This window comes from Anas platyrhynchos, chromosome 27 (assembly GCF_047663525.1).
Source record: "Anas platyrhynchos isolate ZD024472 breed Pekin duck chromosome 27, IASCAAS_PekinDuck_T2T, whole genome shotgun sequence".
Classification (NCBI taxonomy): domain Eukaryota; kingdom Metazoa; phylum Chordata; class Aves; order Anseriformes; family Anatidae; genus Anas; species Anas platyrhynchos.
Genome location: NC_092613.1, coordinates 3,912,985 through 3,925,485, shown reverse-complemented (window position 1 = coordinate 3,925,485; position 12,501 = coordinate 3,912,985). Strand labels below are relative to the sequence as shown.

At 54.9% G+C, this 12,501-nt stretch overlaps 1 long non-coding RNA gene across 2 annotated transcripts; it reads left to right on the top strand.

Annotated features, from left to right (window-relative positions):
* The first annotated feature begins 16 nt into the window (after positions 1-16).
* LOC139999612 (uncharacterized) lies at positions 17-7,569 on the top strand. 2 transcript variants are annotated; one of them, XR_011805090.1, is made up of 6 exons: positions 17-824; positions 1,566-1,682; positions 2,243-2,393; positions 4,678-5,354; positions 5,523-5,646; positions 7,446-7,569. It is a non-coding gene; the product is annotated as an uncharacterized lncRNA (long non-coding RNA). The 2 variants fall into 2 exon arrangements; XR_011805089.1 differs by having other exon boundaries at positions 17-1,682.
* The last annotated feature ends 4,932 nt before the right edge of the window (positions 7,570-12,501 follow it).

The window sequence follows — 12,501 nt, the reverse complement described above, 5'->3', positions numbered from 1 at the left end:
CTCTCTCTTTTTTTTTTTTTTTTTTTTTTTTCTTTCCCCTTTAGACTTAACAAGAATCTTGATAAGAAATTCTGGTCTCTGAAGGCCACCAGCCCAGACCCGCTGGCTCAAGCTCCTTGTTCCCAACCTGCCTTTTAGCCAGATGTAGGTTGCATCACCCCATGCATACGAAGGGGATCACTTATGGCTTGCAGCACTCTGAGGAGAGCACAGAGGCAGGCTGCCGAGCCCTGGCTGTGGGGAAGGCTGAGCCAGGTCTTCTCATGGCTCCACGCTGCTCAGCCACAGACCTGGTGACCTGGAGATGCCAAATGTCCCTGTGGTACAGGGCCATCAGATCTTTCCATGGGGAACCAGCGTGGCTTCACAGTAGTGACATTGGGGACCTTAACTGCGCTCCTGAGTGTGCAGTGCCAGAACTGGAACCCGGTCCTCTGTTCTGGTTCCTGCTCACCCAGCTTCTCCTAAGCAGTGGTAGAAACGCCTGCATCTCCTCCAAGGAGTAGGATGGGAATTTGCTAGGGTGAAGGACACCTGATCTGCTGCACTGGGGGAGTATGGGCTCAAAAACATCCAGGTGAGCTCTTCCACCTTCCCTTCTCTCACGTCTTTGTCCTCTGCTCCTCATGGTTGGGTGGATGTGGTGTCCCCAAGATCTCTGCTGTTGGGGCACACGGAGAAGAAAGCTTCTTCCCCCAGTGCTGAGCCCTCTCCTCCCGTCCCACCAGACTCGGACATCCCTCTCACTGCTGCTCCGTGCAACATCGTGGCTTTGTGAATCCCCTTCCAGGACGGGGGGGCTGTGTCCTGACCTGGCATCGCCGGTGAGTCACCGCAGCCGGCAGCTTCCCCGTGCCGCAGCAGCTTGGCCCTGGCGCAGGCAGGAGGCAACGTGCTCGGAGCTAAAGCCATAATTAGCAGGAGCTCGTTGCAAAGGCTGGGACTGAGGGCTTTTCCTGTCTGTTACGTCTCGAGAAACCTTTCATTATGTGGATGGAAAAAGCTTTCTTCTCTTCCCCTTTGCACAGAGAGGGATTTCCTCTCGCAGACAGGCTGTGCTGGTCAGACAGCTGGGATGGGCTGGGGGCTAAGGGTGCCCTGGGGTTTGCTCTTCCCCTTGGGTTGGAGCTGCTCGAGGTCCAGGGAGAGGGGCAAGAGGAAGGGATGAGACGGGCCTTTGGGGTGGGGGAGTTTGGGAGATTTGCTCAGTTCTGCCCCTGATTTAGGAGCAAAACAAAGAGCCCCTGGGGGAGGGCAGGAGCGCAGCCCCTCTCCCTGATTTTGGGAGCGGAGGCTTGGGGGTCCCAGCCCATCTCCTCCCTCAGCCCACGGGGAGCAGTGGAGAGGAATTGGAGCTGGCGGCTCCTTTCTGCTCTCTCATCTTTGCGATACAATCACTTTTAAGGAGGATAAATTATTGAATGAGTGAAATCTTCTGTGAAGAGTAATATAAATGTATCTTCAATTAGAATGTGCTGAGGCTTTTTACAGCACCTGAATGGGAGCTGCTCCTGCGGCAGCGAGAGACCTCTCATCTCTTCTCTTTCTTTCCTCGTCTTTTTTAGCCCAAGATTGTTGTTCCTTCCCTGCTCAAGATTGGCTGTGCAGGAATAGACGTGCACCTCAGCAGCAGGGTTATGTCAACATGGGGGAGTGGATGATCTCTTTTAAACCAAGACCTGGTCAGTAATGGAAAGCACTTTTGGTTTGGTTTTTAATTTTTAATAGCACTGCTCTTTGAGTTTCAGAGCCAGTATTTTATTTCAGTGGGTTCCTTTACCCCTGGTAATACAAGCTGTAATTTAATGTGATTCTGGTAATAAAGGAATATGCCTCCTTTCTCTCTTTCTTGTTCTTTAGTTATAATCAAATAAGTGGAGCGTGTCATTAATGGGCTGTGAGCACCGGAGCGTGCCTGGGTGCGATGGGATTGGTGGTGCTGTGCCGGTGGGGATGGGAAACCCACGGTCCTGGTGGGCCCTGGGCATGGGACAAGGAGCTGCTGTGAGCCTGGCAGGGCAGCCAGCCGTGCCGTACCGTGCCATACCGTGCCATACCGTGCCAGCCAGGCCACCTCGAGCAGTGGCAGGTTGGGTGCTGCTGGGTTTTCCCCCCCATGGGGATGCTGTGGAGGGGGGACACCAGCCTGGTGCCCTCCTGGTACCACAGCCTGCTGTCTCCAGCTGGTGCTTGCTTTCCCTTTTCCTGTGTTTTACAGCTGTTGATGTTTTTCTTCTCAAAGGTAACCTCTGCAGCAGTGCCATTGTGCCTGAAGCAGGACCAAGCTGCTGACTACTTGACTTTGTGGTCTGCTCCTCCACCATGTGGCTCTTAGGATTTATCCAGCGCCCTTCCAACCACTGCAACTGCATCACTGACCAGGACATCAGGCAGTGAGTGTTGGGGTGCTGGGTTAGACACCCAACAGCCAGAAAAGCTGTGGGAGCACCAAGCAAAGCTGCTGCTGTGGGCAAACCCCTCTAGCCAGGGAGTGCTTGGGGTGCTGAGATCCCCCCAGCTGCTCCCGTGATGGCAAACAACCAAAGTTGTCTCTTCCTGAGGGCAAGCTCATCCAGAGCATCACCACCCTTATATGACTGTAAATTTGGGGGACAGAGGGAAGGAATGATTTATACGTATAGCTGAGATTTTATTTGCATTTTAAATCACACTCCGGCTAAACTAATGGACCCCCTATTTATAGATGACTCCAACATAAAGTGACTGCTAATTACTACAATTAATATAGCGTTAAAGGCTTGCCAGCCAACTCCACTGCAACTTGTATCGCCTACTCATTTTCAATTAAGGCACATTGACAAGTAAAATACGCAGTTATTAAGAGCAGAGCCCTGTTGCATAATTACATTTTTCTAAGGTCATTAATCTCCCACAATATCCAGTTTTACACCCAGTGGCTGGAGAGGGGGCAGTTCGAGGGACAGCCCGTTGGAGGGACAGTGGTAGCACTTAGGGAATGCAAACGAGGTGAGATTTTTTTCTTTTCATCCTGCCCTCAGACGGTGTGTGCATGTCCTTGGCTGGGCATTCGTTGTGTCTGTAGCCAACGGGTGCCCTGCTGAGCAGACTGGCCGTGCCATGCAGCACCCTGGGGTGTGCCAGACGCCTGTGAGAGCCCAGATTTTTTCTTCGTTTGGGTCAAGCAGCAAAGCCTTGTGTTTGTGGAGCTCTCGGATAGGAGCTTTCATTCTGCTTTTGTACGTGTGGTTATCTCTGCTGTCAACAACGCTGCTAATCCCACGGCTGGGGATCCAGGCAGCTGTGCTGCTTCTTGTTGGCACAATTTAAGAAGCCTTCTAGCACCACCAGGATGGCTTTGCCTCTGCAGGGAGGGATCAGCTTTGGAGAGGAGCCCCTGAGCAGCAGCCCACCGAGGTGCTGGGGAGGATGAGAAGCCACCAGATCGAGCAGCAAGAGCACTGCTGTGGGCCTCAGGTGCTGGCTCTGCCATGAAAGCAAAGCTGGTCACCGCCTTACACCACGCTTACATCTCTGCTGTGTGGGCAGAGGAACCCTTGCCCCTTTGCAAAGCCTTTGAGGTGTTGCTAAGATTCATGGCACTGCCGAGCACTCGCTCTGCAGGCCTTCAGAAGGGCCCAGGCCTACGGTGGAAACCCTGCACTGGCTTTAATCAAGTTTTCATCATTCATGCTCACATTTATTTTTATTTCTCAAGCTCTTTGGAGACACCCTGGTTGTTCTGCCTGTTGAATAGGACTTTCTCCTCCCCTGTGGAGGTGGGAAGGGCTCTGGGCTGTACCCTGTGCTCGTTTGGGGGCCAGGGGGAAGGTGGAGACCCCCTGCTCTCCATGCTGGGTGAAGTGGCAGGGATAGGAACCGCTCCTGCACACCAAGGCTGGGCAGGGAATCATGGCAAGCACCAGTAATGAGGCTGAAACTTTGTGTTGTCTGTGTGCATTAACTCAAGCCCCAGCAGCACAGCCCTGAGTTGCTCCCTCCCTCGATCCAAGCTTTGCTTGTTTGAACTTTTGTGTGGTTTTTGTCCGAGCGTTGGTAAAGACGCTACCAGCCACAGAGGGGGCAAAGGAGGGAGCAGCCGCTCTGTAAAGCACAAGGTGAATAAATAGAGAGAAGCCAGAATGAAAAGAGGCTTAACTGCAAACAAGCGAGCAAACACCCAGAGCAGCGAAGGAGCATCGGTTCCCTAATGCCTCCAGCAGCAGCTGGTGAAATCATGCGCAAAATATTGCAGCGTTAGGGCACACGCGGCGACAAGGTGTAGTGCTGTGATTATAATAAAGACAGACAAGGGCCTTTAACACTTCCAAGCTGATGCCTTGATTGACTGCCTGAGACTCGGTGCTGGCAGAGCGGCTGCAGCCTGCTGAGCGCCCGCTGCAGGAGCAGGACCGAGGGGCTGGGGAGGGGGCTGGTGCCCTCAAGGGGCTCCCATCCCATTGCTGGGTGAGCTGCAGGGGGATGTCTGGGTGTACGGGGCGAGGCTCAGGGTGTCACACATCGCCCACCCTGTCCTGCAGGAAGTCACCGTGAGCCTTTGCAGGTCTTGCTTGGTTGCTGCCTGGGAGCAGTTTGGGGTTTTCTCTGCATTTGGAGCTGAAGCTGCTTCGCCAGGCTCTGTCTCCTCTGTTCAGGTCATGGTCTGGGATTTGTATCTGTGGTTCTACATTTTTTTAGGCCCCTTGGACACCATCTCCTGCAGAACTATTCGACACAGCAGCTGCTCATCTGCGTCCAGCCAGGTATTGCAGCACTCCGCTGCTTCCCATAACTGCAGGGTTTAAGCACCCAGCGTGGCCCCAAGCACGGAGCAGCAGTAACTCTGCAGGCCCTTGCTTGCCTCCAGCTTTACTGGCAGCACGGGGCCACTTCCAAGGACTGAAGACGTCTGAGGAGCTCTGCGCAGAGGGACGGCTTTTGCTGGTCCCTGGAACATCTTTGTGTGATTCCCAGAAGGGAATGGCTTCTGCTTCTGCTTATTTTGGGACTGATCCTTGCAAAAAGTGAACGTAACGGGCTGTTTCCAGGCAAGCCGTGGGCACGGTGGCTGGCAGTCCCGAGCGTGCTGTGCTCCGCCGCGTTGCCCACCGGAGGCTGCTGTGAATTATGGATGAGCCGAGGAGAGGAGCAAGACGGGCCCAGCATTAATCACACCTTGACAGGCTCCTGGCTTTTTGATTTGCTTGGCATTTCTCCTTCTGCAGCAATCCCCTCGCTACCCTGTATCATGCCCATGCACACAAACGCATCCGTGTTTTTTCCCCAGGTGAGAACAGTTTCCCTGCATGGGCTGCAGCACCCTGCACCCGCACCCTGCCAGCAGAGCCCCGATGGCACCAACGAGGCAGACCAAGGTGGGACGGGTGCCCCATCCTCCTCCTCCCTCCTGGCTGTTTCCCTTCTCATCGCTTTGTGGTTATGAATAAGATTTGCTCAGATTTATGGCACTTCTGAGGAGGTTTCTAAGAAGAGATGCCTTTTGCCCACTAAATTACCAACAGCGCTCTCTTCCTTCTCTCCAGGGTTCAGATCCACGCCGTGACTGACATGAAAACTTCCCAGCATTGGAGGCTGAAAGAGACAAACAAGCAATTTACCAGGAAATTATCCTTTGGGATTCCTCCTCTCTCCAGTCAATTTAATTGGGTGAGCTCAGGGTGGCTTTAATTGCTGTGCTCAATGCACAGCTTCACCCCCCCCTTCCTTTTTTTGTCTCCGATCCCTCTCCTTTCCTCCTCCTCTTCTTCCTTCCCAGCACCATTTATCTCCCTCCTCCTACAGCTTCCCCCCTTCTTGTTTTTTCACCAATTTCTCTTGGAAATGGTGACAAGCTAAAAGCTGAAATGCTGCTTGATTCCCTCACCCAGTCACAGCTGACAGGTTCTTTAAGATGTTGGTGCTCCCCAGGAGGTGATGAACTGCCACGGAGATGCCTTGGGTTTGCCCAGGGGATTTACGAGGGCTGCAGCAGTGAGTGGAGAAACATCTGCTGGTTGCGTGCTGGTTTGTGAGGTCCAACAGGGTGTGGGCTGTGGGTTCACGTGAGTGGCCATGGTTTGCAGTGGACATCTCCTAAATGTGGCCCAGCCAGGGCTGAGGCTGTAGCAGAGGCTGTAGCAGCCCAGCACGGGGCTGGGAGCCCTTGGCCATGGCTGGAGCCTGGAGGGTGCTCCCTTATCCCTGCTCCTGCTTCCCATTTTCATGGGATCTCAGACCACGCTGGGTTCATGGCCATCGTGGTTGCATAAGGCAACTGTGGAGCAAAACTTGCACCGTCCTAATTAGTCTTGGCTTTTGCTTGGCCTCATCCCAGAGCTGGCTTCTGGGTATTTTCTGGGTCAGATTCTTGGTGGTGTCCTCCCAGAGAGGCGCCTGGTACTCAAGGGTGGTCCAACAAAGGCTATCCCAAAAGGCTCTCAGAGGGCCACGGGGATGGGGGAGATGGAGAGGGGCATTCCAAGTCCATATCCCCCTGCTTCTTCTGGGGTCTGGAGTTTTCTGCCCCTTGCCAGCCTCCCTCCCCTCTGCTCACTGTTTGCCAGATCTCGCTTCTCAGCCCGGCCCAGCTGCAGCTCACCCAGGTGAGCTCAGTGCGGGAGCCTGCAGTGCATTTCACGTCGGTGTCTGAATTTTATGTAGTGTCTGGAGACACAAGAGAATAAGCGAGCCTTCTCCTTGGCCAGCGACAACAGATTTGTGGCTCAGTTGTGGTCCCCAAGGACACCGCACAAGCATCCAAACAGCACGTGCAGCGCTGTGATGAACGAGGGATAATTTAAAATGGCAGCTGAAGTCCAAATTCTGCTTGTAATAAATACATAAACCAGTTAAAAATAAATTGATTAGCCAAGGATATCCTCTTAACACTCTTTAAACTCTAACATCTGTTTGTAATAAATAATTCAGCCGGTAGATATTAACGAGGAGGCCAGGCGCGCGGGGAGAGGAGGATGCTCAGCAGCTCCGCAGAGATGTGGGGCTGCCAAGAAGCTCGAGCTGGAGGAGCAGCACGGCCACAGCTGCCCTGGGGCTTTGCCGTGAGTGTGGCAGCCACTTGCACGCCCAGCTGTGCCCCATCTGACACACTCACCATTGCACGAGTGAACGCAGGGCAGCAGGCATGTGCTGGGTATGCACCTGGCTGCGTGCTCACACCCTGTGCTGGCATCCTGGTGGTGTCCCCATGGATTTATCTGCTCGTACAGCTACACGCAGCCATTGCAGCAGGGAGCCTGCTCTGTTTGCTGCGTGCACGCTGTGGTCACAAACACAGGAGGTGTGGAGTGGAATCAGGTGCACGTGTGTGCTTTCGGAGTATCGCCACCCCCCTGCAGCATCCCAGGGAGTGAGCGGCGGGACAGAGCTGGGTGCACGACCCTGGCTCCGGGCAGCAGATCTGGCTGTCACAGACCGATAATTGTTGGGTTTCTCCTTTTTTTAATCAGTGCTAACAGCTGCTGTGCCCAATCCACGAGGGGTTGCTTCTGGCACTCGTACTGAGCCATCGAGCCCAGGATCGTCTCTCTGCTCAGACAGAGGAGCCAGCTGGAGCCGGACCAAGGCCGAGGGTGTGCAGTGAGCTGTGGGGATGGGGGGGCTGCCCAGCAGCTCTGGATGGGGGGACGGGGACGAGGGATGCACCTGCTGGTACCCAGCCAAGCTGCTCGCTGTCCTCCGGACGAGCCAGTGCCTGTGGCATCACTGTCTGTGGGAAGGACAAATCCTTCAGCATGGCTACAGCAGGAGGGGCTGTCCAGCACCCAGCTTAGCCAGTTCTGAGCTGGTCTTACAGTCAGGGACAGAGCTGGATGGGGCCTGAGACAGGCAAATGCCAGAGCCTCAGCCCAGGCGAGGAGCCACGTGCAGTGATGGGGTGCCCAGCGCAGTCTGCCCTGTGTGGCTTCCAGGGCCGTGCTTCAATCCCCACTTTGCAAACTGGGCAGCAGCTGGGTGCGGAGGGGCAGGGACAAGCTGCAGGCTGCTGGGGCAGAGCCCGCTGTCAGCATTAAGGGTCCGAATCGCTGCAGTAATGGCTCATTTCTCCAGCAGTTCGTTAGTCTGTCAGTATTCTCGTAGTGCAGCTGTGCCACAGCCTGGGCAGCATCTCTTGGAGCCCTCCCATGGGGTCAAACCCAGCCTTGACGCAAGATGCTATTGTTCCCTGCTCCCACGGGCTCCAACTGCCAGGGGCTTTCAGCTGAATTAGCAAGAATTAAGTTTATTACTCTAGAAACTTGGTTCATAATGCATTGCCCTTTCCCTCTCTGGGCTGCCCCATGCGGAGGGGACGTCCGTGGGCTGAGTGCTCAGACAACAATCGTGGGGACAGGACTTCCCCACGGTGTGTGATGGTTTCCTTGTTGCATGTTTGGACCTTTTTCATATAAACCCGTCCTTCCTCGCACTGTGAGGCCACCCAAAATGAGCAGCAGCATCTGGGGCTGTTAATTGGTTAATTGTTATTGTGAAATAGGGACTGATGATTGCGGAGCCACTCAGGCTCTTTATGGCCCTCTCTGAAGCTCCTGAAATGAAAAATAAGTGGGGCAGGCAGTGGTGGCCTGCAGGCTCCCACAGGAGGAGGCTATCCTGGTTAAACTGGGGGCTTGGCCCTGTCTTGGCATTTCCTGAGAGCAATAGGGTCATGGACGGAGCATACACGTGTCCCAGCTGTGCCAGTCCGTGTGTGTGACAAGGAAGGAGGGGGGACAGAAGGAATGAGAGAAGGGTCTCAGTCCTGCTGGTGAACCCCTGGGGAGATGGTCAGGGAGGTGCCTGGGCAGGAGGGGAGCTGGATGTCGCGTTGTCTTCATCCCCAGGCTGATCCCCAACGTGGTTCCCAGCCTGCCACCTGCGAGCATCGCTCCCCGCTGCTCCATCCTCTGCCGAAACAGCTCCCTGCGCTCCTGAGGCCACGCCGAGGTGCTCCTCCCATTAATCACCCCCTCCGATCGCTGTCTGCTGAGGAATTAAACCCATTTGTCACTGCTGCCCTGCTCCCACCCACCCCTCTCCCAGCACACTCCCGAGAGCTGGCTGGCTGCTCACGCCTGCCCTGATGTCTCTGTGTCCCCACGTCCTCGGGCACGATCCTGTCTCCATCTGCTTGCAAACATCCCAGGGCGTACACGGAGCCATTTCTTCTGGTCTGCCCCACTCCAGCCCCATCCTGAGCTGGGACCCCCCAGAACTGGCTGCGGGGGCTCACTGGTGCCTATCTCTACAGCCCACCCCTCCATCCCCCGGCAGCTCAGCTCCCCACACCGCACAAAAAAAACCTCAGCCGGGAACATCTCTCGCAGAGCAACAGGCTCATCCTCACCCTCCTCCACCCCCAGCTCGGCGCTGCCTCGCCACGCTCCCTAAAACCGCTCTGGCTGGCAGCACGGCCCCTGGGAACGTTCCCCTGGCAGCGAGTAAGAGCTGCTCGTTAATTAGCCTCCCGTTACTCCTGAGCATCCCCTGCAATAACACACAGTTCCTGCCTTTTAACTACCTACAAGTAATCACTCAACCTCCAATAAAAAGGGAAGGAACAAGCCCCTGGTCGTGTCGTTAGCGATCATTTTCCTCGCTGTTAACCTGCTCCTGCGCTCTCATTTTTCTCTGCGTAGCCCCAGTTGTGGTGGGGAAGGTTGGGAGCTGAGCCTGGCACCAACCCCACATATTTAAAGGGTGGCATTCCTCCTCCAACCATTCCTGCCTTGCCCCCGTGCTGGTTTTAAGGGCATGGCGGATTTTTCTGCATGGGGCTGTGTCCTCGTGGTGCCAGGAGACTTCCCGTGTGCCGGGTGCTTATCTGTGATCCAGCGACTTTCCTCGGAGCCCTCTAAATCCTCGTGGTGTTTCCTCTGAGGGAAGTCCAGCTGGGGTTAGGCTGGGGTAGCTGCAGGGAAAGGCAGCTGGTGTGCAGGGCGCTGGGCAAAGGGGCCAGAAGGAGCCTCTGGGGTAAAGAGGGAAAAGGCTACAGATTTGCATGAAAAAGGACAGAAAACGTGAATGACTGTAATTGGGGGGGTTGCGTTAGCCCTAGGAATCCCCTATGAGCCTGGGAAAGGCAGTCTCTCCCCCTAAATATCTTAAAGCACCGATGAAATAGAGGCCTGTCTGAGACGTCAGCCTTGCCAGGCTATTCCCAAGGAGCTGGTTGCTTTCTTCTCTTGTTGCCTGTAAATCCCCGACACGCTTAAAGCCTTTCTGCTGATAGGGAGCCTAACGCCTGAGCCATGAATAAACCTGCTGAAACTCTCTGGCTTAGCGTGCTGAATGTAATGTTCTTAGCCAGCCTCATCGTGGCAAATCTCCATATTTCTCAGGGATAAACACTCACCTCTCCTCCCTCTGTCTTTTGCTTTATGACTGACTTCCCACTGTCGGGCTGTAATTGCTGGAGGATGCTCCCGGTCCCCGCTCATTCCCTGCAATGGGGACAGGTGAAGGGCTCTTTGCTTCTCCATGTTCCCCCTCTCATCTGGGCATTGCTGTAACCCCCCAAAAAAACATTTTTTGGGGCTAAAGCTGACCCAGACAACTGCGTCACTTCTGAGGGCTCATTTCAAGGATTTGGGATCACTTGTGCTGGCACTGGCAGGGGTAGCTCACTTTTGCCTTAATTCTCCCATTTTGCTGGTGCACCCTTTTGAATTTCAGACGCAGGAGGAGCTGAAATCCCCACCTCTGCCAGTACCAACACAGGAAACCAAACACGACTCAAAACCCATGCACGGAGCAAGAACCCTAAATCAATGCTGAGCAAGCTCAGAGCCATCCCAACCTTGGAGCATCTGGAGGTGTAACACAAGGTGTTTTGGGGCAGGACACATTCAACACCACAGGGAAGCCCGGAGAGAGCTTTTGGTCTGGCACAGCCCTACCAGGAGGCGGCTGTGGTCTCCTTGTAGCCTCCCTGCTGCTGCATTTGAGCTTTTGCTGCTGCCCCACTGCAGGTACGGTTGGAGCCGCAGCCAGGGGCTTGCACAAGGCTCCGAGCAGCTGAGCAGGACCCCAGCAGGACAGCCCAGGGGTGCCAAGCATTTGCTCCTTGCCAGGTCACTGCTGCTTTCAGCTCTCCAGCCCTGTCTCAGTGAAGTTCATGGGTGGACAAGGCAGGGGCGAGATTGGGGAGCTGGTGGGAGGAGGAGGGAGACAGGCAGAGACGGTTCCTAAAGCACCGGGGAAATGAAAATGTAGATCACCAGAATTGGCTGGGGACAGGCCATAAAACAAAAATAAAAAGGTATTATAATTTATGATGCACAGTAAAAAATATACCGGGAACTGGGTTATGAAGAAGAATTAATTCTCTCGCCAACTCCACATATCTTTAAAGATGATAAATGACATTACGGCTCTCCTGGTGTCTCTGAGAGCCGGAACATTCACTCCACCGTGGAGCTCTGTCCACATCCCCTCAGCAGCACTCACGCCTGCCCCCAGCACGCAGTGAGTTTTGCATGGCCTCAGCATTGCTCATATCCAGCAATGTCTGAGCTCTTCCCTGGGAGCTGTTTGTCCCTCCCAGCCCCGGGATGCAGCTCCTCCTGCTCATCTCCAGCAGCTGCTTGCATCCTTTGCACGGTGTCTGAGCATCTCAGGACGTCAGAGGAACCCCAGGATCACCCCTGGGTCGCAGCCCTGTGCCTGTTTGAGGGGCTTTGGGGAAATTCCCCCATCACTCAGGGATGCAGCAGCTCCAACACGGGCTGGGGCTGACCGCTCGTGCTGGCCTTCCCCCAGCTGAGCGCTGCAGAGCAGTGTATAAATGTGGATTAGTTGTTCGCAAAGGTGGATTTACGGAGCTAGGAAAGGAGAATGAAGATGAAGCCAAAACTTTCTTTAAACCTGCACAGGCAGCCTTGGCATCTCTTCCCTCCCCTCTGCACAAAGCCAGCCCGCTGGGTTTCTTCTTTGATGAGAACCCTTGATGCCTCCGTGCCTCCAGGCACCGAATAAAAGGCTTTAATTACCCACTGCCAGGCACTGCAGGGCTGCTGACAGCAGGGAGGTGCCTCCTGCCCACACCTTGGGAAGGAAAAACTTCCTGCAGCAGCAGCTGGTCCCGTTTCATGTGCACAAGTGTCCGCTCCTCCACCTCCAGCCCACGGGCAGGGCCCTTGCTCAGCCCTCCTTACCCTTAGGATTTCCTCCCAGGGAGGTTTGCCTTGTCACGGTGCCTTCCACATCCCCATGGGTGGGTTTTTGGCAGGACAAGAGAAGTCAGATGGAGCCTGCACCCTGGGGCAGCATCACCCCAATGTTCTCGCTGCCCCAGCAAGCTGTTTGTGCCTGGCAATGAAAACGCTGTACCCAGGGCTTGGGGGCTCCTGTCTTTCACCCAAAAAATGGTATGAGGAGAGAGGCAATGAATCTGACTTCTGTCACTCCAGCCGAATGCTGCAAAAGGGATGAGCTGCAGGCTGCCTGCTTGGGCTGGCAGCGGGGCTGGGCTTTGGTGGCATCTGGAAGTTTCCAGCTCAGGAAACCCCCCCGGGAGCTCCTCTG